This window comes from Panulirus ornatus, chromosome 59 (genome assembly GCF_036320965.1).
Source record: "Panulirus ornatus isolate Po-2019 chromosome 59, ASM3632096v1, whole genome shotgun sequence".
In the NCBI taxonomy this organism is placed as follows: Eukaryota; Metazoa; Arthropoda; class Malacostraca; order Decapoda; family Palinuridae; genus Panulirus; species Panulirus ornatus.
The window spans coordinates 1,117,368-1,124,674 of NC_092282.1; positions in this window are offsets into that span (position 1 = coordinate 1,117,368).

Consider the following 7,307-nt stretch of genomic DNA (forward strand, 5'->3'; position numbering starts at 1 on the left):
TATTGACCATCGTTGACCACAGTGAATTACTTCAGCAGGACTTCAGGCAACTGAACTATATCCAAAACTTCACTTGATTCAATCTGTCGTGAGGTCCATCTCCTCCCATCTTTACACAGGATACACACCTCGCCACCTGCCCTGGTCTGAAGGCAGCGCCGCAACATGTTCTTGTTGCCGTATCTGATCACCGTGGTACAGTATTTTTTCCCTGGCCATGCAGGCCCTCCATCCTCCTCTCTCCCTCTGTAACATGTGGTCAATAATCAAACAAAAATGGTTCCTTCCAACTGATCTCCCGTAGGTCGCCTTTGAATATAATAAACAACTTGCAGTGTTTGATCTGATTCATTTCCAAGTAGATATTTTCGTCTAGTATATTTGTGAAAAATCTTTGTGAAACTTTTGCTATTTCTGGAGACAACTAAACGTAATATTTATGTACTCTTACTTTAAGTTCGATTTTCCCTAAATTTCACCTTCAGGAAATCGTCGCTGAAACGGCCGAGCGGACTCCGCCTATGGGCGAACAGATGCCAACACTCGACCAATGAGCGTGAAGCGCGACCCAGATCCCTGACCTCAAGTCATCATAATGTACGTAGGGATATCATCTCTTGGTTATTCTGTCGCTGACGTTAGACCGACGAAGTTCTAGTGTGACAATGGAGGTCTGTTCCAATCACTCCCTGACACGGACTTTGAACGGGCTTCATGAATTACTGGATACCCATCCTGCGAACAGCGACTCCAGTGACCAGTCTAGTGCCGGATGGCTTGTGTATAACTCGGCCAAAATGTGGATGGCCAGCAGCAATATCTGTGTGCAACACCTTCTGCAGGCGATCAAGACTGCAGAAAAGGCTGTGAAGGTTCTCTTCAGACACCAGGGCTCCGTGGGCATGGCTGTGAACAAAGTATGCCTGGGCATATATATAGCCGAGTGTGTGGCCAGTAAGTTGTTTAACTCCTCCATCAGATTGACAGGCCACTGGGAGACCGTCGTGTGGACCTTCGTGACAAACATATACAACTGGGAAAGTCACTTTGTCAACATCGTTAGCATAGTTCAGCCCCCCTACTTGAAATACTGGATGTTGCGAGTGTTTAACGATCCTCAAATTTGCCCCAACTTTCATCTACGTCTGGAAATACTTCGCCTCATTCGACTGTATACTGAATACGATTTTCAAAATCCATTCCTTGGAAAACAGATTATATCAGGTTTGGTGGCTAATTGTATCTACTTGTCTACTGACCACTTCATGGCCGCGGATTGGCGGCGCAGCCTCACTCTCCCACTCATCAGTGTGCTCTATGGCGTCCAGAAATACGGTTATCTTGGACCTGTGGTTGCTGCTTCCCTGCACCAGGTAGGGAACTTACAGGCTGGACCAGAGTCTCGCTGTCTGGCACATCTGGTACAACTGGTAGGCCAGGTGGCAGAGGAGTTGCAGGAAAAGCATGAGATGGGTCTCTGGCCTGCAGATCTAACCCTGTCAACCTTTCGAAGCACTTTAATCCTGCTGCAACGGCTGTTGACGTCGACCCCTATTATGAAAGCTTACGAGTGCCCTGGATTAGCGCAGCTGGCTGCCGCCTCACTAGTCAGCACTACGTCATCCGTCCTGACTGTCGCCTCTAAGATAGAGGGTGATGAAAGAGTTCGCTGCTCTTGGATCATATCCTCCATCGATGACACCTTTCGTACTCTGGCACTTTCCGACAAACCGCAGTCCGTGACGGCGGCGCTGCGACGTGATCATGGCCAGACTCTGGCAGGCCTCAGAACACGAGCTTTGGACCTGCACTGCCCCTTGTACCACCTCCCTCAGGGTAACGAGGAGTCGACGGAGGAATGCCCTGAGAGGTTTATGGACAGCGTGACACAAACGGTAATGGAGGCGCCCGTGATGCTGGCGTCGTCCAACATGGTGGTGGACGAGTCGACGTTGATGCACCTGCTGCTCGTGTCTCCTAAGGACCCCTTCACACGTCAGCCTCTGGACCAGGGCTCCTACACTCGCCTGCCCGACCTGCGTGCTGAGATTGACGCCTGGAGGAACAGCCAAGGTGCCTCTCACCACGCTGCCAGTTGCCTCAACAAAAGCAGTAGCAGCGAAGACGACAATGATAGTGACGACGACGACAACGATAGTGACGACGACGACGAGGCTGGTTATGGCGTCGCATGCTGCATTAACAACGGTGATGATAACAATATTGTGGAAGACATGGAGCACCTCAAGGTCAACCCGGACGGTGGCAAGGATGGCCCCGCTGACGACGAGTCTGGTGATCCTTGCCAGTGAAGGTGTGCAACAGAAGTTGTGTGTGATACATGTTATCAGTACCATGCATAATGCTGATCTTTGATAATACAGGAGTAAAACCTGTACGTAAAGTTCCTAAATATGTTTATTATTACCATTATCTGTAGTCAAGCAAATGTTTAGATAATGAATAATGTTGAATGTTTTCCTTAACCATTAGTTAAATCATTCTCTTATCATTTTCAACCATTGTAAATACTGTTCTCGTCATTTTCAACCACTGTAAACATTGTTCTTGTCATTTTCAACCACTGTAAACATTGTTCTTGTCATTTTCAACCACTGTAAATACTGTTCTTGTCATCTACGACGACTATAAATACTATTCTTTTGGTTAGTATAAATAAAGTTCTGTTAAATGTCTTCCACAATTTTTTGAAGATAACCTAAAAATGATTTGTATCATATACTGATTTACTCTGGTGCAGTCACGAGTGATGGTGATTTGGGAATTCCCCTGGTTAATTTCTATCTTTAAAAAAGAATAAGATAAAGTAAGTTTTATCTGAAGATTAGAATTGTCCAAAAATAAAAAGGGAGACTATCACTTCAGAAATATCATGACCAGAATATTATAAGATTGTGGAGGGAATTATGAGATCACTTGTACTTGAGATGAAGGATAAAACAAAAGATTTTCTTCCAAATGTATAAATAAAAGAAGCCAGACAAAAAATTTCCTCGTGGACTTAATCTAAAGAAACTTCCTTATGTAGAGGAAAAATGAACAATTGGACGTTTACACGAGTGTAAGTGGCTGGCATGGGTGAACAGACCTGGTGTAACCTCCCTCCAGTCTTATGTCCTCACTCATCATAACTGCAAGTGCTCTACTATGTAGCAGCTCAGGGTACCCTCAGCAATCCTGCTTCTATCAGAATAACGTGATAAATTTATCACAAGACAGACCAAAGTATGAGGGAAATATCTTTATAACTCTAGATCCTTGATAGAAACATTGTATTAGTAGGAGACGTTTTATCTTTTCCTAAATGCAACAATAATACAAATAGCAAATTCATGATTACAAACTTAACACTGTTGACCATTATACATGACCTAGGAAGGTTTGGGCGGTGCTAGAGGTCAGGTAGTGAGGGTTGGGCATTACGTGAGGTCAGGTGGTGATCGTTTGGCATTACGTGAGGTCAGGTAGTGATGGCTGGTCATTACGTGAGGTCAGTTGTGGATGGTCATTATGTGAGGTCAGGCGTGGTGACCTCAGAGTATGCGGATCACTCACAGAAAAAAAATGAATAAATCAGCGACCTACCAGTGAAGCGTTTTTGAGGGCCTTGAACAAGGCTGACCTTGCTTTCAGTACGCCTCAAAAAATCTGTCGACGTTACGTGACCCAGAGAACACCAGCCAACTGGCGAAGACCCGACCATATAACAATTTCAATGAAAAACAGACGCAATACACACAGTGAATGTATAATGATGTACAATATACATATTGAATGTATAATGATGTACAATATACATAGTGAATGTATAATGAGAGGAGACGTGCACGTCCCACATGGCAGTGTGCAGTCACTCCCCCAACATGAACACTTAACATGGGTCTTAAGTGGTCACTTGCTACAGGAAACGTTCCGGGAGATGGATATTTGCCCCCATATGAAGAATAGGTAATAATCACAGCCCAGGAGTCATCATCCAATCAGCTTAACGGCTGTAGTTAGTGGCATGGATCATGCAACACTATTCTGGTGGTACCGACCCTGCAGGAGTAGTGTGGTGACACTGCTCCTGCAGGACTACTGCGGTGAGGGTAAGTGGGCAGCAGGAGAGGGAGGGTTGGCAGCAGTGGTGGCTGGGTGGCAAAAATCACACTAGTCTTAGGGGTCACATCATTAGCCAAGGCTCGATAGCCATGTGGCTGGGAGAGTTCTCCATCAGGAGTATTGACAGGTGTGAGCCTCACCTGCCTCCCGTCAGTGGCACTCACATCCACTGGTCTGGCACCGCCTCATTCCCACCCAGCCGAGCCTAAGACCTCACCTTGGTGTCACCCAGCTGAGATGCGGATGTCTTGGTGTCATGCAGCACCTGGGGCCACCCATGACAGATGTTCACTGTTCCTTGTTGCTGCACATACTTCATGACTGACACTGTTTACGTCTCCCAAGTTATATGGAAAAATGACAGGTTTTTCTCTGAAACATCTGTATTTCTTTCTGCTTTTACCACACGATTCATGAGTTTACATAACCTTCCCATGTCAGAGATATTAGTAGTTTTCTTAATAGTTTTCGGTTAAAATTCTGTTATATTACAGTGATATTCTAATCATACCGTTCATGATATGATACATTCACGGATATGTAATACCTTTGGTAAAATGACGTACATATTACAGTGGAAAGTGGAATAAAATCATGATGAAAAAATCGACTTTCGCTTCCATTCGTTGTTCAGAGTATCACAACATGCTAACAACTATATAACCAGCATAGGTTATGTTCCGGTGAATTGTTAATGAATCCTTCGTAGCCAGACGTGTTGCAGATACTGGCAGATCAAGCCAAGCAGAAGGTAGGTAGATCCCTCGTGTCACACTCACTAACTCCACCATCCTGACACGTACCCCACACTACCTTACCTTGTGACACGTCCCCCACAGTATCTTACCTTGTGACACGTCCCCCACACTACCTTACCTTGTGACACGTCCCCACTTTACTTTACCTTGTGACACGTCCCCCCACACTACCTTACCTTGTGACACGTCCCCACTTTACCTTACCTTGTGACACGTCCCCCCACACTACCTTACCTTGTGACACGTCCCCTACACTACCCTACCTTGTGACACGTCCCCCACACTATCTTACCTTGTGACACGTCCCCCACACTACCTTACCTTGTGACACGTCCCCCACACTACCTTGCCTATCTTGTGACACTTCTGCAATTTTGCCTGATCGATCCACCTTATCAAGCTAAGGTTTTAACTACCGCCAGCTGGCAGAAATGTGAAACATAATGGGTTTATTGGTGACACGTCAGGTACCCGGAGAATAGTTTTGCAGTCCCCTGGAATGGCCGCCTGATTGAACGGGTTACAAGCAGAGGTGAACACAATGGTTTGTTAAGTGTTTCTTGTTCCACCACAGAATTAAGGTGAGAGTAAACTGTATGAAACGTATCATTATCTTGCATCACAAACAAAAGTAAGGTTACATAAACTCTTTTAAGTATTCAATTATTTCCACCACCAGACATGGGTGTAGAAGAACTCTTAATCATATGATCATAATCCATGAGAGGACACGGGAGAGGGTAGAGTGTCAGTGACATGTCCGGTGCAACATACCAGGAATGTATTCAGTCTGCTCTGACGCAAGGCTTTAACATTATCTTAACTCATTAAAATCGATAAAGTTAATCGATGTGACCCAACGATTCCGTCTACTGAGAGGAAAACGAAGCAATAATTGTCAAGATGGATTTTTGGTAAGAAATGTTCTGGTACGGAAGATGAGGTGGAGTCATTGCAAACATAAACAAGACAATAATCACATACATGTAAACAGCAAACAAACTATGACGTGCATAGTGACTGCATCAAACAAAATACATTGCTCAACACTAGACGTGGCCACTAATACAATCATACTACAAGTCAGGAAGGTTAACAGTAAGAGGCATTATGCTCACGAAGAGTAAATAAGACTCACTAAAGTATATTACAGTTCAGTAGGAGTAAGACCAGAATATCGGAGAGCAAGAGTAATAAGAATCCGAGTATTTCCCGCGGACGGCCATTGAAGGCGGCCTCTAGTGGCGCGCGTCCTGAGAGAGGGAAGATCATCCCTGGAGGACGAACCTTTACAAATGTCAAAGCATTCATTGGTTAAGAGGAACAGACGCCATTTCCCCCACGTCACGAAGGTCGGAGAGGACGTAGGTGAAGGTCGGGACTGTAGCCTCTACGGCGGCGGGCGTGAAGGGCCCTCTACCCGGCGCCCACACTTGTCAACACGCTAGACACATTTCCAACTGACGGGCGGCAAGAGCCTCCAGGTCTGGGTTAGAACAAGAGTTGGTTTGGGTATATTGGCTTCGTTAGCCAACCATGGGTCATGCCTCTTAGTTCAAGGTGGCTCAAGCCCTCGCTCACAGCCCCACCCAACTTATTGAGAGACACGAGACAAGAGTCGGGATTATGGTGCTTGTCTTGCTCATGTACACACAGGTTCCCTGCTTCGCCCACCCCCCCACCAGGAGGAACCACACGTTAATGTGTTCCACCAGAGGAGTTCGCCTCCCGGGCCCACATGACTAAAAGCGACGAAATGATTTGAAAAGTTCCAGAGCGTGGAAAGGTGAGTGAAAGCTATTGATGAGCTGAGTGAAAATCAAACCTCTCGAGTATGTTGGCGGGACAGTGGGGAGGTGTCACGGGTCGCAGCCCTCCCCTCCCTCCGTCCCTCCTTCCTGACTGCGCCTCCCTCCCTCCACTTACCCTTCTCTCCCTCCACCTGCCCTCCTGATGCTTTCTTCTCCTCCCTCCATCCATCCATCTTTTTGGTGCTCTCTCTCTCTCTCTCTCTCTCTCTCTCTCTCTCTCTCTCTCTCTCTCTCTCTCTCTCTCTCTCTCTCTCTCTCTCTCTCTCTCTCTCCCTCCTAGTTCTTCAACCCCATAAGTAATGCACTTTGGCGAGGGAAATATTGACTATGAATAAAACATGCTCGGGCAGCCATGAATGTATGCATATACAAGAAAAAAAGTCTTAGAAATATTCAGTTATGACTTGAAATACACTCAGCAATACGTAGCTATTATATACAATACCTAGCTATATACAATACCTTGCTGTATACAATACCTAGCCATATACAATACCTAGCTATATACAATACCTAGCTATATACAATACCTAGCCATATACAATATTTAGCCATATACAATAAAAGAATGTTAGGTTTTCCAGCTGGAAACAGAAACTGTAAAACGAACATA